General features: G+C 39.7%; 1 long non-coding RNA gene and 3 other non-coding genes across 4 annotated transcripts; all 4 read right to left on the bottom strand.

Annotated features, from left to right (window-relative positions):
* Positions 1 to 7,519: 7,519 nt before the first annotated feature.
* LOC134214361 (uncharacterized) lies at positions 7,520 to 8,084 on the bottom strand. The gene is made up of 3 exons (XR_009979751.1): positions 8,000 to 8,084; positions 7,779 to 7,851; positions 7,520 to 7,703 (listed from the first exon to the last, which is right to left on the bottom strand). It is a non-coding gene; the product is annotated as an uncharacterized LOC134214361 (long non-coding RNA).
* A 14,665-nt stretch (positions 8,085 to 22,749) lies between these two features.
* Trnay-gua (transfer RNA tyrosine (anticodon GUA)) lies at positions 22,750 to 22,862 on the bottom strand. Its single transcript has 2 exons — positions 22,826 to 22,862; positions 22,750 to 22,785 (listed from the first exon to the last, which is right to left on the bottom strand). It is a non-coding gene; the product is annotated as a tRNA-Tyr (tRNA).
* Positions 22,863 to 24,007: 1,145 nt separating this feature from the next.
* Positions 24,008 to 24,127, bottom strand: Trnay-gua (transfer RNA tyrosine (anticodon GUA)). Its single transcript has 2 exons — positions 24,091 to 24,127; positions 24,008 to 24,043 (listed from the first exon to the last, which is right to left on the bottom strand). It is a non-coding gene; the product is annotated as a tRNA-Tyr (tRNA).
* Positions 24,128 to 24,814: 687 nt separating this feature from the next.
* On the bottom strand, positions 24,815 to 24,931 carry Trnay-gua (transfer RNA tyrosine (anticodon GUA)). Its single transcript has 2 exons — positions 24,895 to 24,931; positions 24,815 to 24,850 (listed from the first exon to the last, which is right to left on the bottom strand). It is a non-coding gene; the product is annotated as a tRNA-Tyr (tRNA).
* Between the last annotated feature and the right edge of the window lie 2,541 nt (positions 24,932 to 27,472).

Raw genomic sequence — 27,472 nt, 5'->3', positions numbered from 1 at the left:
GATTGAATGGCAGGCAGTAAAGCAACGGAACTTGGCGAGCGAGCACGGGCCTATCATCGGTATGTAAGAATGAATTCACGGCACACCACTGCACTGGCGCTGTGCTCTCCGAAAGATCGGAGCAGGACGAAACGAACGAAAGAAAAGAATACAAACTTCCCCGCTAAATCCGGACGGAAAGGATGAATGGATCGGAAGAGAGCGTGCCTCGTATGCTTAGCAGCACGCGACGATCAATGAACGTGGATTTTCTCCTACGAGGAGAGTGAACGTAAATCACACGGCTGAGGAGAATGCATTCATTCTTTTGTAGCCATGGTTGCCAAAATTATATGATTGCGCAGAAGTCCCAATGTATATCATATGTTTCTCTCTATCAAAAGTTCGGTTTTGGACCGAATAGCCTTTACGTATACTTAGTATGTGAGAAAGGCAAAACATTGATAGTCACTGGCAATCAGCGTAGGTAAATTAGTGGTGGTGGTAGTGAAGGTGTGCTAGATGGTGAAAAATTTGAAGTTGAAGAACAATTTGTGAACCTTGGAACTTTAGTGACGTGCGACAATGATGTTACCGATTGTACCCCGTTTGGCATAACGGTCGTTTGGCATAAGGTCATTTGGGATAATTGTTACTTAAACTGTGTGATTAATAAGTAAGATTTGTTGAGACATTCAGTTACGTTTGTTTCCTCCATGTGGACAATAATTGGAATTGGAAGCGGGATTGTACGGCGGGACAAATTAAAAATAAAGAAGCTTCCTGTCAAAACGGGAATATTTCAAATGTTGACGCAGCTCCTGCATAGTTACGAACTGTAGATGGATATTTTCCTATATACAAAATCGGAACTTTTCGCCTCCAACATTTTCGCTCAAAAGTATGTCAAAAGGATGACTGGATACTGCAAATAAGGAATACTTTAGGGACAGCACGTTATATATTGACATTTAGACTTAATGTTGAGTAGTTATGGTTGAGTCGACCGCAAATTATTTGATAACCATAATGTAATACGCATAATGTGACGCTATATCTTACATCATAATAATGATTCTGACCATATAACATACTGTTTTTCATTAAGCGGGCTACAAGCAAGATAAATCAGCATTATATAAATTTGACATTGGTGGCTTGTTTTGTTTTTTATGTAAAGGCATACCAAAAAAGTTGCCCATTTCTCCCTTTTATTAGGAAACGGTTCCTAATTTATATAATGTATAAGCATGCCATAAATCTAGCAAATGCATCCTTCCAAAGAAGGGATTATATCTCCTCTTGCATTGAACCGAGCAAATTCTTGAATTGAAAGAGATGATGGGTTCTGCTGAGCAAATGCATGTTTTGAAAGAAAGGATCATTATTTCACTTGCTTTAAACCAAGCAAATATCTGAATTGAAAGAAGGAACCATTATCTCAATAAAGGAACCATATCATATATTGCCGTCCACTGAAAGGAATGATATCCTCCTTTTCCTTCTTCCGAGCAAATACATTCTCTGAATGAAGTAATCTCATCTTCCTTTGCTTCCAAACGAGCAAATGCTTAAATGGAAAGATGGAACCATATCGTCTCTTGCCGTCCGCCGGGCAAATGCATCCTTTGAAAGAAGGCAAATATCTTCCCTTGCCTTAAACCATACGCATCTGTACCACATTTAAAACCTGCAATATATTTTGGGCTAATATTCATCCGATTATGGAAGTTTACCTAAGCCTAAGGTTCGGTTCACATTACAGTCCTTTTTGAAGATTTAATACAGTTACAGGCGTTAAACTTGTGGGTAGGGTTTTTAGTACCGACCCTTTTTGGCGAGTCCCGGTACTACGGTACTGAGCCCCTCAGTACCGGGAGTACCGGGAAAATACCGGTACTGGAAGATTTTTTTTTCGAAAATCATCAAAATCAATAAAAAGTCAGGATTTAATGGTAACGATTCAAACTTTATTCATTGCTTTGTATGTATTCAACACTTGTCTTGGGGCTTGTCCTTATCCTTGAAATATACTCTCAAAACGCACGGCATATTCAATGTTTCGTCAGATATACGGGATCGTATTTTTGTAGTGAAGCTTCCAGAAACAGAGAACGCTCTTTCTGAGTCTACAGAAGTAGAGCGAACTGTTGCTAGTGAATCATGAAGCATTGACAAGTATTTTCCTTTCAGCTTTTTCTGAGTCGTTGTAAGTTAACTCTTGTCCTACAATCTTTACGAATCCTGGCGCAGTAATCGAACTTACAGGAACACTCTTGCCTCAAGCGGGGACGATTTGGAAAAATACTGATGAAGTGTGACGATTTTTTTTGGGATGTGACGATGTCGTTGCAGTTTGATTCTCTTGAGGTACGTCATCGGACGCCTGAGGTTTGTCCAAATTGATTGTCGCTGTCGGAATATCTTTTGCTGGCAAGGATAGAGCACTAAATGTCAACGAAGCAATAATCAGTACGTTTTGACAGATAGGTACCCAACATGTTTGGGGATGATAACAAAGGGAACCGCAGTGACAATCGTCCTCTATAGTTTATTACCTCTATTGTCAGGTGTTTGAAATTTTAGTAAATAAAAATAATATCTTTCTTACTAGCTGCTGCATTCAAATTATGTGGTTTTAACCACCGGAAGTTTTAACCAAAACTTTTGGCTTAGTACCGAAAATACCGGTACTATCATTAAGCCAGTACCGGTATTTCGGTACTGAAAACTGGTCGGTACTCCCGGGAATTCCGGTACCGGTACTCCCGGTACTAAAACCCTACTTGTGGGTTGTTAGGGAAAGTTGACCTTAATTAAGTTAAGTAATCGACATTGGCGTAGATAAGGGCCCAGGCCTACTTATGGCCACCAGAAAATTTAGAAAAATAATTCCAACCTGGTTAATTTCATTTACATATTTTCTACATATTTTCAAATTTTAATTTTGAATTATATGAAACATATGTGTTACACATTGGATTATATAATATCTATGACCATTTGTTCAGAAATGCATCGAAATTGTTGTACATTTGGAAGGCTTGCAATTTTGGGACATTAATGAAACGATATTAATCATGCTCATTTCAAATTACTATTTCATAAACATGCCTTCACCCATGGTATAGTGGAATTTCCGTTTGATTCAAACTTGCCCTTGGATAGATACAAGCCGTTATCCGTAAGCACTTTCTCTAAGGGTCCAATATCAACATTTAAACTAAAATTTAAAATATTTTTTGCATTTTCATAGCATGTCACGCTTAAACTTTCACCTTATTTGAATACATAAGAAAGTTCTTCTGATTGTACCAAGTTTTGAAACATAATTATTTGAAGATATAAACATTCCTGTTATATTAGACTACCAGCTCCGGTTCTACACTGCCGTTCTACGCATGCTTGTACCAAATTCAAAAAACGACAAATGAGAAAATGGCATTTAAAATAAACACTAATTTTCATTGCTGGCGTATAACCATAATGCAATATAAGATTATTACATCACAGAACCATTCAGAAGACTTCATTTCATAGAAATCATTCTTATTTTTCACTCACAAATAGAATATGCGACAACGATCATGGAAATAGTTTGGTGGGACAGTTATGCCGAGAAATAGAGCACTTGTTTTATGGTTTCTACGCATATCAGCCTCGTTCAATGCATGATTTCGTGAATGACTACTGCGATTGACATATGTCTCCACATGCTTTATCTATGGAAGTGAACCTTCCACGTGGTTGAAGTGATTATGTCGCTTAGAATGAGTATTGTACAAATTTCCCCCATTAAACCAATGCAACAGGCTAAGATTGCAAGATCTAAACAGAAAATGCTATTTCAATGTGTGTTGCTCCATCAAATAACAGAATCCACCATAATGATGAATTTAATCACTGCGAGACAATTATGCGTAGAAATTAAGCAATGGGACAAATAGACTTGATGTTGTTTTCAATGATTTTCTGGACAAAGTTCGAAATCTGTTAGAGTTTTCTAAAAGTATACATCAAAATAGACTGCTCTATGGTGAAAAGTCAAAATCCACAAAAACTAACATGGGACAACTATGCGTAGAAGGGGTAAGACAAAAAGGTTGAGAAAGGCAAAATTTTGTCGAAATATAAATTAGCATAACTTTGTGAAAAATCAACCATTTTTTATAAAACCATAAGCATTGGACGCAAAAATTCTTCTAGTTTCATCTTATCTAAAATTTGGGACGGTTTGCGGACACCAAAGATGTTCCGGATTAAATAGGTGTATGTTTGAAACGCATTTTTCCCGCTGCCTGTTAGTTGTTGTGACGTAATTTTCCATCATGTTTTTCGAATATTCCAGAAACTAAAACTTAATAGCAGTCCAATGATGGCTGAAGATCTAGAATCCGTCGAAAATACACCGAGATATGGCCATTTCCGTGAAATCTGTTCCGGGAATATGATAAAATTGATTATGAATTAAAATCATGCGAATACGGTTATCAAACTTCATGTTTTTGCATGGCGATGAATAAAAATACATTTTCAGATCCGTGAAACTCACTGGCCACACTGTAACAGGTTCCGGAAGCCCTTGACAAGTAGAATTGCATCAAGGAACATGACCAAATTACAAACCAAACGAAACTATACAAAAATGGGTTTCTATCTGTGGGGAAGGGAAGGGAAGTGACAAGTTTTTGGTTAGTTATATATAGTTATTTATTTATTTATTTATTATCAGACTAAGGCCGGAGTGGCCTGTCCTGCACATAAAAGTCTTCTACATTCAGCTCGGTCCATGGCTGCACTTCGCCTACCACGCAGTCTACGGAGGGTCCGCAAATCGTCCTCCACCTGATCGATCCACCTTGCCCGCTATGCACCTCATCTTCTTGTTCCCGTCGGATCGTTGACGAAAACCATTTGCACCGTATTACTGTATTCTGGCTACGCAGTCCACCAGCAGTCTTCCGATTTTCGCGGTGTGAACGATAGATGGTTCTCCCAACAGCTGATGCAACTCGTGGTTCATTCGCCTCCTCCACGTACCGTCCGCCACCTGCACCCCACCATAGATGGTATGCAACACTTTCCTTTCAAAAACTCCCAGTGCGCGTTGGTCCTCCACGAGCATCGTCCAGGTCTCGTGTCCGTAGAGAACTACCGGTCTTATAAGCGTTTTGTAGATAGTCAGTTTGGTACGGCGGCGAACTCTATTCGATCGGAGCGTCTTACGGAGTCCAAAGTACGTACGATTTCCAGCCACTATGCGCCTCCGAATTTCTCTGCTGGTATCGTTATCGGCGGTCACCAGTGAGCCCAAGTACACGAATTCTTCTACCACATCGATTTCGTCACCACCGATAGAAACTCGTGGTGGGTGGCTTACATTGACCTCTCTTGAGCTTCTTCCTATCATGTACTTCGTCTTCGACGTGTTGATGACTAGTCCAATCCGTTTAGCTTCACTTTTCAGTCTGATGTAGGCTTCCTCCATCCTTTCAAAGTTACGTGCCATGATATCAATGTCGATGTTGAATAGCAAAGCGATGTTGAATAGCAGACACGAGAGACCATCACCTTGCCGTAACCCTCTACGCGTTTCAAAGGGACTCGAGAATGCCCCTGAAACTCGAACTAAGCACATCACCCGATCCATCGTCGCCCTGCTCAACCGTATCAGTTTATCCGGAAATCCGTTTTCGTGCATTAGCTGCCATAGCTGGTCCCAATCGATTGTATCATATGCGATAAATAGATGATGTGTGGGCACGTTGTATTCGCGGCATTTCTGCAATACCTGACGTATGGCGAACACCTGGTCTATGGTAGAGCGTTCACCCATAAATCCCGCCTGGTACTGCCCCACGAACTCTCTTGCAATTGGAGTTAGTCGGCGGCATAAAATTTGGAAGAGTACCTTGTAGGCGGCGTTCAGCAATGTGATTGCGCGGTAGTTGCTACAATCCAGCTTATCGCCCTTTTTGTAGATGGGACACACGACACCTTCCATCCACTCCTGCGGCAAAACCTCCCGCAAACCTTGGTAATCACCCAGTGCAGCACTCTAGCCAGTGCCTCACCACCGTGTTTAAACAGCTCTCCTGGTAGTTGGTCAACTCCAGGGGCTTTGTTGTTTTTCAGCCGGCCGATCTCCTCCTGGATTTCCTGGAGATTCGGAGCCTGAAGTCGCATGTCCTGCGCGCGTGTTTCTAGGTTCATTACCATACCGTTACCGTTGTCTGCCATATCGCCATTCAGGTGCTCTTCGTAGTGCTGCCCCCACCTTTGGATCACCTCACGCTCGTTTGTAAGAAGGTTCCCGTTTATGTCCTTACACATATCGGGCTGTGGCACGTGGCCCTTACGTGAACGGTTCAACTTCTCATAGAACTTTCGTGCGTTATTAGCGCGGTGCAGTTCCTCCGTCTCTTCACGGTCTCGATCTTCCTGCTGGCGCTTTTTCCTCCGGAAAATCGAGTTTTGTCTGTTCCGGGCCCGTTTGTATCGTGCCTCGTTCGCCCTCGTGCGGTGTTGCAGCAATCTCGCCCATGCTGCATTCTTCTCCTCAACTAACTGCTCACATTCGCCGTCATACCAGTCGTTTCTCTGATCCAGAGCCACCGTGCCTAGTGCAGCGGTTGCGGTGCTTCCAATGGCGGATCGAATATCTCTCCAGCCATCTTCAAGAGATGCTGTGCCTAGCTGCTCTTCCGTTGGGAGTGTCACTTCCAGCTGCTGCTCGTAGTCTTGAGCTAGTCTACCGTCTTGTAGTCGCCCAATGTTTAGCCGCGGCGGACGCCTTCGACGCGTGTTGATCACCGTCGAGAGTTTTGAGCGCAGACATACTGCAACGAGGTAGTGGTCGGATTCAATATTCGCACTGCGGTAAGTGCGTACGTTCGTGATGTCGGAGAATAATTTACCGTCGATTAGAACGTGGTCGATTTGGTTTTCCGTTACTTAATTAGGTGATTTCCATATGGCCTTGTGGATATTCTTGCGGGGGAAGAAAGTGCTTCAGAGTACCATTCCGCGGGAGGCTGCTAAGTTTACCCGGATAAAAAATATCATTGAAATCCCATAAATTTTACCGTTACTTCGCCATTCATTACAAAATAATTACCATTGAATGTACCGAAAATTTTACAATAAAATTGCACAAGAGTTTATGGTTTTGCACGATAAAATGAATGGTAAATGGGACTTTTACAGTAAAAAATGGGGGTTGTTATGTATCTTTACAATAAAAATTTCGAAATTTTTCCATACAAAATTCAGAGCAAAACAATTGATTTTACGGTTCTTCAATGGGATGATTTCTATGGACGAAACAATAGAAAACACTGTGATGTAAATGTTTTTTATTACTTTTTTTATTGTTTTACCATAGAAGTACATTAGGATTTATCAAAAATTACACTCCAGTATTACAATATAAATACAATACAATTTCATGTTTTACAATTGATTTTATTTATATAGAAAAATATTTATATTTTTATATATTGTAAATTACATTTTATTTATTTTTTATTTAATTGAGCCACGAATTGCTGTCACTTAACATAGATGCATAATCGCTGAAATCGTAGGCGCTGATGACGCAGTCCACCATACTTACTCAACACGCCGTAACTCCTGCTACTGGCGAAGGGAATTTGATTTGTCTTACGATTTGTTTTCCCTTGGGTGGATCGAAGTTAGCTTTACTCGAGGCTTCACTGTTGAAACTGTGAAGAATGAAAATTATTAAAGCATGTCAGTTTTCTTAGAAAAAGTACGCCGAGGAGAAAAGGAAAAGTTACCTGTATTAGCTTTTATGATATCCAATTAGGTGAAGGCGGCCAACATCAGTGTTAAACCATTAGCTTCAAAGTTCTGAAAAGAAACAAAGATACATGTTAACAAAAATGTTCCGAACTGCTTCGGTGGTGAAAATCAAGAACCCCCCGAAAGATCCTTGAAAGATTCTAACGCATCAAAATCATCCGGCATTATAGTTATATGTATCACTATAGATATTTACCATTATTACACGGTAAAGCTGCCAATGATCCGCCTTTTGCCTACCACCAATGAAAGGGACACTTCTACACCATGCCAGTTTTTTCACAAACTATAAACAAAACTGTACACGCTCAAAATAAACCACCCTTTCTTCGAGTAAACAGAATGCATGAAAATGAAAATTTTGTCACTTTTTTTTTCAAAATACGAATTGTTCATAACATGAACATTCCAAAACCTTTTATCAAAAAATATATAATAAAATTGGCGTAACTTTTATTTTTCATCTAATAATAAAAGATATTGTTATTTCATTGTTTTCAATTGTTATTCCATCAATACTATAATTCAATAAAATATTCAAAAATTATATTATTTTTGTCTACAAGAGGGATTTTTTGATCTCCTAGATGAAATACTTTTACAGCTTGTTTAGTTTTTGGATGCGCAATTCAAAACATAAGCAAACAATAAAAAGATAATAAAATGTATCAGTAACACTTAAATTTATTGTGTTTGTCATGTAAGTACAATAAAGGATTTTTCTAACCGTGAAAAATCTACAATAAACGCACAATAGATTGTACTGTTCATCATACATTCTATTGTATTCCAATGGATTATACCATACAAGGTACTGTAAATTTTTATCCGGGTATGCATCGTTGGCCGTTGTCGTTCGATACGATATGCAGACTATCCGGTCCGATGACCGGTCTATACATTTCCTCCCTTCCTACCTGAGCGTTCATGTCACCGATGACGATTTTGACGTCCCGCAGTGGGCATCCATCGTATGTCTGCTCCAGCTGCGCATAGAACGCTTCTTTCTCGTCGTCGGATCTCCCTTCGTGTGGGCAGTGCACGTTGATGATGCTATAGTTGAAGAAACGGCCTTTTATCCTCAGCTTGCACATCCTTGCGTTGATTGGCTGCCACCCAATCACGCGTTGGCGCAACTTTCCCAGCACTATGAAGCCGGTTCCCAGCTCGTTGGTGGTGCCACAGCTTTGGTAGTAGGAAGTCGCTCGATGCCCGCTTTTCCACACTTTCTGTCCTGTCCAGCAGATTTCCTGCAGCGCTACGACATCGAAGTTGCGGGGATGTAATTAATCGTAGATTATCCTGTCGCAACCTGCGAAGCCTAGCGACTTGCAGTTCCATGTTCAAGGTTCCAATCGTGTTCCTCTATTCGTCGCCTAGGTCGTTGCCGATTGTATCGAGTCGTATTATCTTCTATGTCGTTCGTAATAGTTGTTTTTAAAGGCGGCTTATTGGGCCTGCGCAAACCTCCTGTCTCGTCGTAGGGCCGTCGTGTCAGGGCTGTTTAGCGTCCCACCTAACACCAGGACTTGGGCTTGTGCGCTTTGAGCGGCACACGGTCGCTTTGGCGGAGCCTACTTGCGGATTCATGCAGCTTTTTATAGAGGTTTAACAGGGCTCACTGTCAAACCCCCACCACATCCTAGGCAGGCGCCACAACTCGCAGATGGCCTGGAGAAGGATCGTCAAGCCCTTGGACATAGTCCCTGCTGCCCCTAGTATAAAATATCATGTTTTTTAAATGCGATTATTATAAGAACATGTTCTGGGCTTTGAGACTCACTGGCCACACTGTAGCAGGTTCTTGGTGAATTGGATCAGGGAATATGATCAAATATAGACCAACATTTGAAAAGGGAGTAACAGCCAAAATTAATTCCTTCTGATTCTTCGTCCACATATATAGCTATATATGTATACAAAGAATCAGAAGGAATAAATTTTGTATGTTACGCCCTTTTCAAATGTTGGTCAAGAAATATGATAAATGATTAAAATAACTAAAAATATTGAACCCGATATTGCCAATTCATTTATTTTTGATAAATTTTAAGAAGCTCGGCGTATTTTTATTATCATTTTATATTTAAGTAATTTTCAATAGCGAGTGGGCCACCTTCTGTCGCGAGAACAGTTTGAACTCTCCTTAGAATCTAGTCGTACAGCTTACGAACAACGTCCAAGGGTATTTGTTGCCACTCTTCAATTAAAGATTTTTCCAATTCTTTCAGTGATGATGGTGGTGGGAAAATATTTCTGATCCTTGCCTCCAGGGTTGACCACAGCTCAATAATATTCAAGTCAGGTGACTGTGCAGGCCACATAAGATGTTGAAAGTCATCGCTGTGATCTGTATACCACGTCTTAATTATTTTTGCTGTATGTATCGGAGCATTATGGAAAATACCATTACCTTTCGGAAAAATTGACTGTATCATGAATAGTAGGATAAATTAAATAGAAACAGCGATACTTGAATGTTCAATAACTTCAATGTTCAACAATCATCAGTGAATTTTTCTTATTGCCAGTGCAAATTTATATTTGGTTTGTAATTTGGTCATGTTCCTTGATCCAATTCTACACGGTTTTGAACATGTTTCTGTAATCATCGCATTTGAATACCATGAACTTTTATACAAATATTACATGGTTCCGATTGGTTCCAAATCTGGCCACTTTCTCCGGGGCACCGGGAACTGCTAAGAGGTGGCTAGTTACTTCAATGGTCCTGAAAATGTATTTTTATTCTTCACCATGCAAAAACATGAAGTTTGATAACCGTATTCGCACGATTTTAATCCATAATCAATTTTATCATATTCCCGGAACCGATTTCACAGAAATGGCCATTTCTCGACGTATTTTCGACGGATTCTAGATCTTCATTGGACTGCTATTGAGTTTTAGTTTCTAGAACATTCGAGAAACATGTTGAAAAATTACGTCACAAAAACTGACAGGCAGCGGAAAAAATGTGTTTTAAACATACACCTGTTTAACCCGGAACATCTTCGGTGTCCGCAAACCATCCCAAAATTTATATGAAGTATATGAAACAAGAAGAATTTCTGCGTCCAATGCTTCCGGTTTTATTTAAATCGGTTGATTTTTCACAAAGTTATGCTAATTTGAATTTCGACAAAATTTTGCCTTTCTCATCCTTTTTGTCTAACCCCTGTACATCAAAATGAGCACACTTCAACAAACAATTTTGGTTGAGTAAGCTAGTGTTTATGTCGAAGAAGGCTATTTGTGGTCATATAAGCGCTTTACCCACCTGGTTAAAGCACCAGTCTAGCGTACTGTAGGGTCATGAGTTCGAGTCCCATCGAAGGGAAAGTGATTACAATACATTTTCCAAATCAATGTCTGCCACATAACGTACATATTCACATATGAGTTTTCATAACATTGTAAATTAACGTCCAAGTCGGGTGGTTGAATCCCCGGAAATAGGCAATTAACTTTGATTGAACTGAGAAAACGCATGTTATTCTGGTAATTGATTGTTTTTGATAACTCATAAAAAACACTTTACGATTCCAAATTTTTGTTCATCGGTACTTAAGTATCTTAAAAAAATTTCCAATGTTATTCTCAGAATTCCCATACCATGGCCCCCTCTAGACCGAGACTCTAGTTAGGACTATGATAATCGACTATAAATATAAAACGAGATTTAAAAAAATCAAGCAAGCTTGAAACTTGAAACTGACATATTGTATTTCAATCTTCAAGAAATTTATGACAATAGGCTTAGAGATGTATTTTCAGCGAGCAGATCTGAGTAATGAAATTTAACTGTGGACACCCTTCATACAATGTGAAAATGAGACGTCTAAAAGGCGTTGCATTTATCGAACGGCTACTGTACGTGTACATGCATTTTCATGAAATCAAACAGCATAAAGTAGAGCTGGTAAAAAAAGGGGACAATTTGAATATAATTTGCAAAAGTTAAAACCAAAACTGCTTATTAAAACCAAAGCCAAGAATTACGACCACCAAAATGTTGTGACTCGTGACACTATCTGTTCGCTTAATTATAGCCGTTAGGTAACTGTAATATGTTTACTTTTCAGTTAACGATTGCCGTTCGATGTCTGCAACGCATTTTAGACGTCAAACCGTTGTCGATCTACATCAGATGCAATAAAAGGTCATCTCAATGTACAGTGCAATGCAGCTGTCATTAGCTTTGACATCAGTTTGAAGTTTAGCAGTCCGATAACTGCAAAACTGTGGCAACTATCGAATTGAAGTTAAAAAGCATTGCAGTTTTCGAGTTGGACTTGGCAACCGGACGATAATGTTTTTTGCATAAGTTATTGCATGTTTCTTGAACGTCTGTCTGTGGAAGAATCTTCGGAGAACAATTCTGAAAAAAAAATCTCTGGGAAACTCAAAAGAGTCTTCAAAAAAAAAATTTTAAGCTCTTTTTAGTGGAATGTATTCAATCGTCTAAGACGATTCAAAGGAGTTTCTCGGGGGAAGCTTAAAAAGCTTACCAAGAAAACTCTGAAATGATTTGATGGGAATTAAAAAGAGCTGGGGTAATTTGGAATTACTTCCTGGGGGAACTTGGAAATAAATTTCCAGTGATAATTCTGTACTTTGAAATATTCACTTGGTTAGGGTGTGCACGGTATTTTTCCATCGTAATCCAGGTGATTTTTCCAGACAAGTCTAGGAAAATTCTCGAAAAAATCTGGATATTTTTCCAAAGATGCTTTAAAAAATCGCCACGCCGATTCACGCCGCCGCCAAACCAAATTACAACAAACACGACTATGTTGGACTGGCGCTCAATTCTGTAGTAAACTTAAAGTTTAGTTTGGGTAGGTGCTTCAAGGTTCCACTCACTTGTTTCATACAACCTCTTCAACTTTTGGCCATTGAATTCAATTGAAGTCAATTGAATTCAGCTGAGTTCAATTTACTTGCTCTATCAAAACGTAACATTATAATAAATATGTGATAAGTGGTGCAGCTTGCCAACACTGTTGCGATGAATCATAAATGATTCTCCTAACAAACCGAACAAACCTATGAAAGCCTGGAGGAGAAAATGAACCATTCATTCGTTTCTCTCTTGTGTTATCCTCCCGCACGCAAAGGACCGTTGCTTCGTTCTGGCAGGCTGAACAAAACCGAGCGTAGAACAAAACGGAACAGCTGCTCCCTTCGGTCGACCGTACGGAATAATGGGAAACAAACAAAGGCTCAGAACTGTGAGAAAGTTACGACAAGGAGGGCGATATCCTGATCGGTTTGCTTTCGCTCTTGCTCACACCAACCTGCAACAGGGTGCAGCACGCGGTGCACACTTCTGTGACGTAATGGAAATGCACAAACCAAAGAACAGAATAGGCCCATCGGCACCAGCAGAAGCAACAGCACCCTCAGTCGCGGAGTGGGGTGCGGTGGGATGATGATTTGGGACTTTCAGTTTCTCACGATACTTATCAAGTCGACAGTGTTTCTCGTTCTCTGTCCTGCCAGGTTGCTTCCTCCCGCTGCTGCTAGGAAGGCTGCACAGCTGCTACTCCTCGATGTTGCATTTTGCTCGGTCTCTTCGTGAGCTGGTTGGTTGATGCGCTGCATCAAACGTTTATTATTATGATGGTCAATCTGTTTTGGTGCCCGCGGATAACTACTCCGTCAGCCGGAGCCACATGGTGAAGGAAGTCAGAATCGGGAATAATCACGGCTAGCAAGCAAAGGCAACTACACTGCACATGGGAGTATTTCATTGATTTTTCTGGAATTTCCTTAAAACAAAATCTGGTACCCATCTAAAACAAGTCTTTAAACCCGATTTTTAATGGCTCATGTGAAATTGCTCACAGACAATCCAAATGGTACTTAATTTTAGTAACTAATTAGTATTTAATTTTCGTCCTTACCTTATATTTCAATAGCTTCAACATATTTTAAGAATTAGAAGCAATAATTTAATTTGTTACGCCCGGTTTGATGTTTGTATGAACATCGGTTCTTTCGAAAAGTTGAGCGCAAGTATATCAGAAGCTGGTTTAACAATAATTACCAAACGATTTCTGCGAGCTAAATTGCAAAAACACTCCTGTGTATGCCGTTTCAAAAAGTTGCTAATTTCAAAATTTAAGACCAGTTTTGCCTTTTGCCATGGGAAGTTTTTTTATGAGAAGTGCCAAATTGTAGCCTCTTGAGCAGCATCCCGTGAGAAGGGAAAAAGTGACTAATTAATGCATCTTAAAGGTAATTTGATACCTCGATGCTCTCGGAAGGGTCCACCAAGGTGGAACTGTGACGAGTATTTTATCTGATTCAAATTCCGGTCTGGGTCATTTCGGGCAATCGGGATCAAACTGGTTTTACGACTATCAAGTTCAAATGGTAATAATATAATTTATAGTTTTATTGAAAGGGAATTGATTGTGTTTTATGCAGCATCAACGACACCGAACAATTATGTTGTTCTGAGAAATAATTTTCTGAACATTGCATTGTTTTTGACAAAATACAAAACAATCACGTCAGAAAAAAAAAGAAATATTACTCAATTTGTTTTACGTCACTAGAAAATTTGTTTAATAGTTCAGCAGTATCGTTAAGGTCAAGCAAGGTAGAATCCAACTTCAAAATTACATCTAGCTTAAGGGCATAAATCTCTAGAAACAAGCTATATACAGCAAGGAAAAAGTTTTTCATTGTTGCTCTGTTGCAGCATACAAAAATATTAGATATGTTGATCGCCTATTAAATAAAGGCTAGGACATCCTTGTGACAGTTACTTACGGACTCTACCGTGATAGTCCTTAATAATAAACATACTGTCAGCATTGAGTTAAAACGATATTGAATATTCTGCGAAACAACATCTGTAGTAAATATTTTCGATATTTTAACTTATTATTCTAAATTTCAAAATCATGCTTAAGGTGCAAATAATACTAAAAGTTGAAATTTAAAAAAAAACATGTTGTTTCCTGGAAAATAACAAATAATATTGAACAATTCCCGCAGGTGTCCTATACAAAGCTTATTAATTCTCCAAAAAACCGGTAATCACAGAACGAGTTCCCCCAACAACCAAGTTCCTTGAGGAACACATCCAACAGTCTCTCTGATTGTGTAGTACCGCTAGAGTAGTAGTTGTAATCACACCAATCACGCAATCGACCTGCAAAATACTCGATTTTTTTATGAATGAATCCCCTCCAACCACTCGTTGCCGACGTGCAAAACCCACCTCGCTTAGTCGCCAAAAAAGAACCACCGAAACTGGATCCGCGTTGTCAAGTCCTGGGAAAAAGCGTCCTTTCCCAGAGTTCGATTCTGCCCGGGGGCTAAGGAAATGACGAAGAAATTCAAACTAATTGCCCACTTCGACTGCGCCGAAAACTGCCCAACACCCCACCCCAACACCATCCCCAATCGTGATCAACCCTGTTCCAATAATGATGGCATGGCTGGGTATAATTATTAGGTCTGATTTGATGAAGATACCCCGTCAGAGGGCCTCTGCGCGACATCATCGATAATCAGGAAATGTGAGCGCGGGGAGCAATTATTTGCACTTTATCACAGCGGATGGAGGGGCTCCCGGTATGGCGGGAATCGAAGACTTCTTCCTGTCTTCTCGTGCGATTTGCCCGACCGTTGGTCAATTGACCATTACGCTGGTATACATTTACTGTCCGATATGGTGACATCAAATTGATGCAATTTTGCGGGATGGAGAAGGGGGTAAGTATTGTCTGTAGTGCTGTTATCAGTAAGCTAAATAATATCAACCGAGGGGAGCACCAATGACAATTCTGTAAACTATGATACACGATTGAGTTTTTAATACGCTGCAAGTTATTTCATACTTGCAATACACTTCTTATTTTAAAACCAAACATATTTTGACTGCCGCTAAATGGCAAGCGGTCACAAATTCGCTTTATTTACTGTTCATATAAGGTGGACCTGCTTTTAGCGGCAGTTTAGCACTTTTATACACCCCCGGGAATAATTATAAGGCATTCGCTAACCCATTCCCGGCCTAACATGCGTACGACTGCATTATTTAATTCATATTTATGACAAGGAGCAACTTTTCCTGAGTTTTGTGGGCCGTGTAATACTGCAATGGGGTTCACCTTTGTTGAAAAAATAACTATTTTTGCTAAACATCAATTGAAAATACTTTTATTTGATTTAAATTAACAAGGTGCAGCACTCATTTCAGTCACAGCGATGGGTTTTCCGGCATACCCCAAGTCTCTTCGGCATACGCAATATTTTACTAACTCTCAACATCTTACTCTCATTCTCTCTCTCGGGACGGTAGGAAATTCGATGTAATCAAAAATATGCACGTGACGTGCGTGATGTGTGATGCCAGATGGTATTATTCATAATAATTTTTATTTTGAGAATATATATTCACTTATCAAATTTCCTTCTAAACACTTAAAAAAATATATTAATTTCACTTTTTTTAAATTGAGATAATTATAAATAGTATGACAGCGTCAACGTAAATATTGGACAGTTTACCTATTAACGATGAAGGATTATTTTCATACTAAAAAAAGGCTCCTGACCTTTTGGCAGCACTTGGGCCGAGGTGATTTTTTGATCGGTTTGAGGATACATTTTAAAATGTATTATAATATGCTTAAATAAGTTCTGGTGAAAAGAACAAATAGGCAGAATTGAAGTGCGTGTGTTTAAAATTATTGTGTGGTGATTAACAGCTTTGGTTGTATGTGACGATTTTCAGGTAGGTGTTTTTTCAATGATACCGTTTTGTAAAAGTGTTAAGAATCACTCCGGCTCAGTGGTATGGCAATGAAGAGCGAAATTTTGAAATCTTCATTTTTATTTTCAATAATTGGATCAATTAGAAGTAAAACAAATGGTTGTAAAATATAGAGTATTGTGCGAGCTAAATGGGAGACTTTTTTAAAATTATCAATCGTAAACCTGTGGGGATGTAATGCCAATAAGAAAAAGAAGAAGAAGAAGAAGAAGAAGAGACGCTTTATAATTATTTCCAACTAAGACGTACCTTTTCAGTAAACATTCATACTAAACCATCATTAATTGAAAATTTAAGTCACTTAGGCTGGGATGCCAAATACGTCCTCCATCTAACCGCTAGAAATCGAGATTTTGGTCCTCAAACATGACCATTTTGTGTGAACATCAGAAAATTATTTCCGGGGTGTATGTAGGAGGAAAAACCTACATTGCACACGGGAGCATCCGGCGTGCAGAGGAACGGCACTATCATTCCCATGTAACAATCGAGGTTGTATCAGAGTTTTATAGCGTACTTCGGAACCTAATCTCAAAACCTCTCATGCAGACTTCCCAGTTCTCACATCCTCTTGTAGACCGCTATACAACCATGTCACGGCCAGTTGGCCAGTTTTATTGCAATAATTAAAACCTAATATACGTTCCAGTTCAGGAGTAAAGGTATTATAATACACTCACATCGAACATGCTACATAAAACCTCTTCCAGACTTGGTGGTCTTGAGAGTCAAATTATGACGCCGATGCAACCTATAAGCTAACAAATGAACAGTTGTCAACGCTCATTGTTGATTATTTGTTTTTTTTTTGTAACCGCTAAAACAATGTTCCTGCAATGCATGGATTGCAATCAGAAACAATAAAAATTAGGAATAATAATCCGTAGGTAATGGCGAAAGAAATAAAAGTTTATATCTGTCTTTTGGCGATCTATACATGCCCAAAGGTGTGCCAACCATTTCAACGTGTAGATGCAAAATTTACAAAACCAGCTACATTTCACAATGATCTCCTATTCGAAACAACAAGGTTTTCATGACTTTCTAATGCATATAAAAAATGTTTTAAAAATGGGCCAGGGGCAACTCAAATGATGGTGTAAAATGATGAATGGTAAATGTACACAAACTTTGTACGGCTACAAAGCAAGACCATGCTGAGGGTGGCTGGGTTCGATTCCCGGTGCCAGTCTAGGCAATTTTCGGATTGGAAATTGTCTCGACTTCCCTGGGCATAAAAGTATCATCGTGCTAGCCTCATGATATACGAATGCATAAATGGTAACCTGGCTTAGAAACCTCGCAGTTAATAACTGTAGAAGTGCTTAATGAAAACTAAGCTGCGAGGCGGCTCTGTCCCAGTGTGGGGATGTAATGCCAATAAGAAGAAAAAGAAATGTAAAATAATAATGAACGCAAGGTTGTTTGTTTTGGATTGAACGACCAATCTTACGGATAAGATGAAAGAATCGCAAATCGTTAAATTTAAGTGAATATGAAGGGATTGTAATGGTAATATTGATTCATAAATGTCCTACAACAAATTATATGAGGGATTTTATGAGTGAGGCTATTTTGCCCAGTGGATGCGTTATACATAATCAACAAAACATGTATAAGCCATTTGGAATGCAAAAAAAAGTTTAATTCCATCGTGCAATCTGTGCTGCTACACGCTAATGGAACATGTTGGTCAATTCGTTCGTGAGTTTAATCGTGATAAAAAAAACCTAAATTCATTTTTATTTTAACTTAAAACGGCTACGCAGTCTTTAAGGATTAAAACAAGATTTATATTTGTCCAACGTTTCGACACGGGGTTGGTGTCTTCATCAGGGGAAACTATAATTAATTGGGTAATGAGTTGTGTGTTATACATATTTGTTAAAATTTGACTTACAATATTATGTTTGTTCCTTGTCTAATGTTTAGTCTTACAATAACTGTCAGGTTTGGAAATTTGTGAACTACACACATAGTGAACTCGTTCAAATACGTACATGAGCTTTTATCGGAAAATGGTCCATACATCAATAAGATTGATAGGACTATCAACAGATTCAAAAAAGCTATCTTGAATCTAGAAATCAAACAAACGTTCTACAAGATAAAGCAGATCACTACACAAATGCACGCAGCAAAATTAGGATTGCAATCTCTTTCCAACGTAAGGATCGCTCAAGATTTCGTGGATACACAACAGTCAGCGTACATCAATTGGCTGAGTAGAAAAGAGAAACAAACGTCGAAGAAACTCACCAACATAACACAGGCGCCCAAGCTGAACGATGCAATGCAACCATCGTTCAACGAAAAAGCCATCCTAAACGCAACCAACCTAGAGATCCCAGCTAGCACCCTACATCTCCTCAGTCTTGGTCCAAAGTTCGCTCTCCCGATAACGTCACTATCGCAGGTGCCATTCTACCACCTCCTAGCAGAAACAGAACAAATTCTGCTTACAAACACCGACAAAAAGGTGCAAGATAAAAACCGTTGCCAAATCGTGAATGTTATGCAAAATTTCATTCATGGTTTCCACTCGATGGTAGAAACACGAGACAACGTCACGAAATTCTGTGAAACGGCGATAGACACCACAAAGAAATACCTACGTTCAAACCCAGAGATATGTGTTCTATCAGCGGACAAAGGGAAAAGAACGGTCATCAAGATGAGAGAGGAATATGATCAGAAGATGCGTATCTTAGTTAGTGATCCATCAACATACCTCAAAGTACGAGCAGATCCTACATCCAGATACCAGATTCAAAGCAACAACATAATAAAAAGGCTCAAAGACTTAAAGCTGATTGACTACCAACAATCCAAGCAATTATCGTCCAACAATGCAACGTGTCCGAGGATTTATGGTCAACCGAAAGCCCACAAACCACAATTGCCGCTCCGCCCCGTTATTCCCAACATAACGGCTCCAACATACAAGTTGGCCAAGTACATCGCAAACATTCTCCAAAATTCCCTCCATAGCTCATATAGTACGAAGAGTTCGTTCGATTTTTGTAAGGAAGTAAACCACTGCAAATTACCCCAAGATTTTATAATGATCTCACTAGATGCGACATCATTATTTACGAATGTACCACGTCACTTGGTTATTCGTAATATCATAGAACGCTGGAATGAAGTTGACACCAAAATCAACCTAGATCTCTTCATTGAGATTGTGGAATTTTGTATGGAAGCTAGCTATTTTTGTTTCGAAAGACAATTCTACAAACAGACGTTTGGTACTGCTATGGGAAATCCACTCTCTCCAATTGTTTCGGACATTGTACTTGACTCGGTAATACAAACAGCTATGAGTGCTCTACCGTTTGAGACTACAATATTTAAGAAATATGTCGACGACATCTTCATGGCAATCCCAACGAACACCGAAAACCTGGTACTGGATGCTTTTGACAAGGTAGAACCGAGAATACAGTTTACCATCGAGACCGAAGTGAACAGAAAACTTCCTTTTCTGGACATGACTGTTATACGCAACGAAAATCAAACTTTATCCACTGAATGGTTTGCCAAACCTATCGCATCAGGGAGGATGTTGAATTATGCATCATTTCATCAACCAAAGCATAAAATCAATGTAGCCAACAACTTTATCCATAGGGTGTGTTCGCTTACATACAACACATCAACGAAAGAAATTGCAGCAACGATTCATCGACACCTTCAGATGAATAATTATCCCAAACAGTTAATCAACCGATTACTGCATCTGTACATCAGCAAAAATCACGAAAACATCCACCTGAAACACGCCGTAGTTACACAATCGACCAGCCAATCACCAAATCAGCAGGCCACCCACCCATCACACTGCCCACCCTACACCAACTCAACAATACCCATTCCAAGCCAACCATTGTGTCAGCCTCCCAACAAACCACCCACCCAGCCAGCCATCATGCCAGCAGCCCATCGTCCCACCAACCAGCCAACACCACTATTTGAACAAACAGATACTGTCGTCAACACCAACCACCAAATAACGGAATTCTTCGAGCATCATCATACTACCAGCAGACCCATCGATGTACAACATGAAGTACAGGTTTCTCAGCACCCTGAAACAACACAAAATAGTAAATCATACAGATCCATTCCATACGTACCGGTTCTATCACAGAGGATAACAAAAATGCTGTCCAAAGATTATGCAGATATCTATATCACCACAAAGCAATGTTACACAGTAAACAATCTACACACCAAATTGAAACAGCTACACAGCAGCAACAGCAACAGCAAGAAGAAATTAGTAATGTTATTTATAGAATTCCATGCAATGATTGTCAGAGTAGTTATGTAGGCATGACTAAAAAATATTTGAAAAAGAGACTAGCAGGACACAAAACCAATGTAAACAAATTAGAAAAACTACTGAACGATGCCAATACTAACACTGAAAGTAGCTAAAATCTCGCTAATAGAATCAACAACTGCATTAATCCAACACTGTATCAACCACAACCACAGATTCAATCTAGAACGTACACAAATCATTGATCATAGTTACAGAACATCCACTTTGCCTTTCCTAGAAATGTGCCATATAACCAACACAAACCACACCGTCAATAAACGGACAGACATAGAAGGGTTAAACACAACATACGCATCTGTATTGAACCACATTAAATGTATAGACGAATCGAAGAGAGTCAAACGAAATAGCCAGAATTCTAGAGATTAGTCAATTTCTCAGATAGGGCATCTTGGTTACCAATGTATGAAAAATGGGAAAAAAGAGGGGTTTGCAATCAGGCGGTTTGATAAAGAAAATCTGTGTTATTTGCCAGTGTCATCTATGTTACAAATAAGTGTTTCCAAAATGTAAGTTAATCGATATCGTTTTAATGTTCAATATTGTGCCATAATCAAGTCAAATTTCACAGAATGTACCACAAATTTCCAAACCTGACAGTTATTGTAAGACTAAACATTAGACAAGGAACAAACATAATATTGTAAGTCAAATTTTAACAAATATGTATAACACACAACTCATTACCCAATTGATTATAGTTTCCCCTGATGAAGACATCAACCCCGTGTCGAAACGTTGGACAAATATAAATCTTGTTTTAATCCTTAAAGACTGCGTAGCCGTTTTAAGTTAAAATAACAATAAACAGTCGATCATTCGAAAGTACATTCATTTTTATTTAAATAAATAACTGTTTGTTTCACACAACATAGACATACCCCTCGTACCCAAAATAGTGCATCCGTCCGAAAGAAAACCAGTTCCAACCTATCGCGTTCTTTATCGCTCACTGTACTTGCAAAATTTACGCACTTGAATTACAGACAACACCCCTCGCTCACTGTGTTTTGACTCGAATGCACATCGAGGACATGGACATGGACAGTGCCAGCGCGCCAACCCATCGTTGCCGTTGATCAACGCTGACCGAACCGGAACGGAAGTAAACTCAAAAAGGCACACAAGCGGACAACATCACTCTGAGAAACGGGGGAATCTAGGTGCAAGCATAAATTAATCGACAGTGCAGTTTTTCGTCTGCTGAGTACTGGGCGCAACGCACATTCATTCATGTACGCGAAGGCCCTAATAAGTGGTCATTATATTTCCCCCCCGTACGGATGGACCGTTGCTGTGTGGCTTGCATTTCTACCTTTCGCCGTTGTCGTCGCCGCGTAAGGAGAGATGCATCGTGCCCTTTCCTTTCGTTTCGGTTCAGGTCCAAAACTGGAGGTTTCCCGCGTATCAAGGTCAGTGAATATTATTACTTCACTGCGAAACTTGCGAATGTGAATTTCTCACGCTTATTTGCACCAATGATATGGTGCAGCGGAAATTTCCACTGCTTGTTAATTGGGATTCGGGGCGTAAGAAGGTTTGTTGTATTTAATCCAATCATTGTGGCCTGCTACCGATTTTTTATATAATGCACTTCATAGGTGACTAATAATGAACAATCGAGCTTCCAGCATCCATATGATGGACGTTAAACAGTATCATAGAATATTGATTTTGATTTAAAATGCCAACTATAATAGATTGAGTGTTAATTTCCGGGAAAAGAATTACATAAAATGATGTGCTGCTGCTGCTTTTAAAGGGTATTTGATTCAGTAACGCATTAGGGACAAAAACATCCTTCGAACCGGATTTGAACCAGTGACCTATGGATTACTGCATCGGATCGGAACAATTCCATCCAATCACTACTTCTACAGTCCACCGCTCTACCAACTGAGCTATCGAAGGTTGTTACACACTCGTCATTTTGAATATAAAAATATCACACTTAAATACAGTTTCGTAACTATAGAAAATCAAATTGAAAAGAATAAATGTAATTGCGAAACATAATCGTTTATGCGAATACACAATATATTTTCCGCTTATGTGATAATGACCAGAGCTTAAAATATTCATCTTCATGAAGCAACTTCGGTCCGAATTTTGACAAACATCGCATGAATATTCAAAACATAGAATGACATAGTCAGACGACTACTCCACGAACTCATTCATTCGACTGTCACTGAATGTGTTTACTATGTGCAGAAAAAAACATAATTATCATTGTTTATGTTGATGTTTACCGCTGAAAGTGCCTCGCAGATGAAAATCGGATTCAGTCCTGTATGATAAATCACTTTACTCATTTGAAACGTGTTCAGATTTCAGATAATTTATTAATTTGTAAAGTGTGCATAAATATTCAATGACTAATATTCAACTGAATATTGACTGTCCAGAGCCGACTATGAATGTGTCGGAAGTGAACTGACGAATGAAGAAAAAAGGACTTCACTAAAAAATTTCGATTATTTTACACTCTGGCATAATGCCCCCGGGCAATCACCAGTAAAAGGGTTCCTGCTTCTAAAATTCATAACATATTCCTAATTTTTTCATATTTTTTTCAGCTCTCAATCACAATAAGCCATTAAAAAGGTTAATTCTAACAAGCGCGGAAAAGGAAACGAATTTAAAAAGTACCCTCCACCGACAAGCTGTTATCAAACGCTTCGTTCCCGCGCAATTGCCATTGGAGAGCATGCGCACAGCTGTGTACGCTATGTGAAACAAGCTAAACTTCAAGCCTCAATTGAAACTTTTTTAAGGAAATATATCATGAAGTATGTCTCCCCGAATCGGTTCATTATCGTTACAGCTTACAAAAAACGTATCCCACGATATGCTACATATCATGAGTGCAAACAGAGATGATAAGTGAGAGATTTGCTCATTCTTCTCTGAATTCAACCCCATTGCATTTGTATATTATACAGTTTCATTGGTTCTAGGTGTTGGTGTTGTGACCATAAAATTTTACATTGAGTCAAACGTTGTATGTCATCCATGAAAATTCCTTAAACCATTATCAGTCCAAACCAAAAATATCCTTCGAACCGGATTTGAACCAGTGACCTATGGATTACTGCTTTGATTCGGTACAGACATATATTTTCCCCTGCCACACTTTCTACAGTCCACCGCTCTACCAACTGAGCTATCGAAGGTTGGTGATATGATCGTCTTAACCTGGAAAGCAAAATGACACATTAACACAATGAATCATTAGTAGTGACTGGTGAATGCTTTGATGCTCAAAAAAGTTTGACAGACATCAAAATTTGGCAGACTCTGCTATTCCTCTTAATTGACCTACCATTTGAAATGGACGACCATTGACTTAAGTATGTAAATATTGAGATGTGAAGTGAAAGTTGCTTGGAAAACTATTTGATGATTTCATGTAAAACTAGTGACATGTTCAAAGAATAGAAATAGCTAACAGCAGGGCAATACAATTTTACTTATCTGGACTATTTGAGTTTATGGGGACGATGTTTAAACGATTAACAAAGCCAACAAAAATGCAAATGTTACAAATATGCGATCAAAAAGTAGATAAATAATAAATATGTTTTAATTGCATGAATATGGTAGAGTCCATATCGAGTCATAGAACATCAACTCATGAGTCGTATTTTTCATTTTTTCTTTTAAACAAAATTACAGAGCAGAAGCTCCACTTGTTTCTTCAATATGGGTATAGGAACTAAACTTGTCATTGCTTAAAAAAACATTTTTAGAGAAAACATTCATTATCAAAGAGGTGTTCTCTGTAACTTGCAAACAACGTCTCGTTTATGACGCAAATCGTTTGTCCGATACTCAGAAATGCCACTCAAACACAAAAAATATCCTTCGAACCGGATTTGAACCAGTGACCTATGGATTACTGCTTTGATTCGTTTACTGAGGGAAACCGCCTAATTTCTTGCTACAGTCCACCGCTCTACCAACTGAGCTATCGAAGGCAGATGATCATTCGTTACGACTGGCAACAGGCAATGCAAACTTCCGCTGACTTCACCGGTTTCATCTTGTAATATTTCTTTTTCGTTATTTATTTGAAAAATGTTACAGTTCATCACTCGTCGAAAGTACTAAAGCCAGGGACACTTGGGAGGGGAGGGACAAGATGATCAACCGTGGGACTTCATGAACAGATATGGTCTACGAAAAGGAAACTACGACGTAACATAGCAAACAAATAAGTTAAAATAATCCAAGTTCCATCTTTTTTTCGTGCCATAATAACAACAATGTCGTCGGTGAAACCAAATAGCTGAACGGACTTCGTGAAAAACGTACCACTGTCCACTCGTGTCAATCCCTGCCCTTCGTATTACTCCTAAAATGTATCTCGTTTTATTGTTTCAGTCGTTTTTTTGGCTTATTTAAGGTCAACTTTCCAAAAGAACCCATATTTTTTGAAGCCTCTAACTATTTTTAAAATCGAAAACAAAAATCGAAAAAGTGCTGTTTTTTAAGATTGGCCCGATTTTTAACGAACATCGGGTGAATTTTTCAGGCCGGTTCACACGTGCAGCACTTTTTCGGTTTTTGGTTTCGATTTTAAAAATAGTTAGAGGCTTCAAAAAATATGGGTTCTTTGGGAAAGTTGACTTTAAATAAGCCAAAGAATCGATTGAGCGAATAAAAACTTTTGACGGGAAATGTAAATTCCTCGTCTTCTCATATTTTCGACTTAGTATGATGCAGAACTCCATAAAGCTGCTCACTGCCATGTTTGAGAAGTTTACCCGGGAGCTGGTCCTTTCCTGCAACCTTATTGTTTTTCACCTTTTGAAGGGCTTTTCCAACCTCATCAGTGTAGGCGACTCCGCAGCTTGTGCATCGTCGCTAAAGTTTTTTCATGCACAGTCGCATCCACTATTCAACAAAGCTTGGAGTGTTCCTTCCACCTGGCAACCACTTCGATTCTGTCTTCCTCCGCACACTATTGACAGTCTCCTAAAACCTCCGCATATCGTTCTGCTACATTCTTTCCTGCATCTCAGTAATCATATGTTCTTCATACTGTTTTTCTTCGTGCGCGGCGGTGGGTTCGTTTTTCAGCTGCACTTGCTTCCTTGTATCGGTCTCTATTCATCTGGGTACCCGACATAAACATTCAGCTTTTGGAAACGTTCTACTCGTCTGTCAATCTCTGGCACTCCACATCGAACCAAGCCGTCCTGGCTCACCTGTATGCAGTACCAACTACTTCTAGTGCTGCTGTGCTCCTCACTGTTCCATGAATTGACCCACCCCCGGGTACGCAACGTCGAGTTTGTTTATATACGTATTATGGTCCCCCCATTTGATTTACATGCTCCAATCTCACATGTTCCTTATGCCTATTATGGATCCCCGCTTGTGTGCTAGTAATGAACCCTTCAGCATACTTAAATTTACAAATTAGTTAATATAGTGCTGGGCTTCATAGTGCTGGGTAAGATGCGCCAACGCGTGATTGGGTGACAGCCAATCAACGCAAGGATGTGCAAGCTGAGGATTAAAGGCCGTTTCTTCAACTATAGCATCATCAGCGTGCACTGCCCTCACGAAGGGAGACCCGACGACGAGAAAGAAGCGTTCTACGCACAGCTGAAGCAGACATACGATGGATGCCCACTGCGGGACGTCAAAATCGTCATCGGTGACATGAACGCGCATGTAGGAAGGGAGGAAGTGTATAGACCGGTCATCGGACCGGATAGTCTGCACACCGTATCGAATGACAACGGCCAACGATGCTTTAAACTTCGCAGCCTCCCGCGGAATGGTAGTCCGAAGCACCTTCTTTCCCCGCAAAATATCCACAAGGTCACATGGAGATCACCTAACCAAGAAACGGAAAACCAAATCGACCATGTTCTAATCGACGGTAAATTCTTCTCCGACATCACGAACGTCCGCACTTACCGCAGTGCGAATATTGAATCCGACCACTACCTCGTTGCAGTATGCCTGCGCTCAAAACTCTCGACAGTGTACAACACGCGTCGAAGTCGGACGCCGCGGCTTAATATTGGACGGCTACAAGACGGTAGACTATCCCAAGAATACGCGCAGCAGCTGGAAGTGGCACTCCCAAGCTAGGCGCAGCATCTCTTGAAGGTGGCTGGAGAGATATTCGATCCGCCATTGGTAGCACCGCAACCGCTGCACTTGGCTCGGTGCCCCCGGATCAGAGAAACGACTAGTATGACGGCGAAAGTGAGCAGTTAGTAGAAGAAAAGAATGCAAGCATGGGCGAGATTGCTGCAATACTGCACGAGGGCGAACGAGGCACGATATAAACAGGTGCGGAACAGACAAAACTCGATTTTCCGGAGGAAAAAGCGTCAGCAGGAAGATCGAGACCGTGAAGAGACGGAGCAACTGTACCGCGCATATAACACACGAAAGTTCTATGAGAAGTTGAACCGTTCACGTAAGGACCACGTGCCACAGCCTGATATGTGTAAGGACATAAACGGGAACCTTCTTACGAACGAGCGTGAGGTGAT

Source organism: Armigeres subalbatus, chromosome 2 (genome assembly GCF_024139115.2).
Source record: "Armigeres subalbatus isolate Guangzhou_Male chromosome 2, GZ_Asu_2, whole genome shotgun sequence".
NCBI classification, from domain to species: domain Eukaryota; kingdom Metazoa; phylum Arthropoda; class Insecta; order Diptera; family Culicidae; genus Armigeres; species Armigeres subalbatus.
This window is presented reverse-complemented; position numbering and strand designations above follow the sequence as displayed.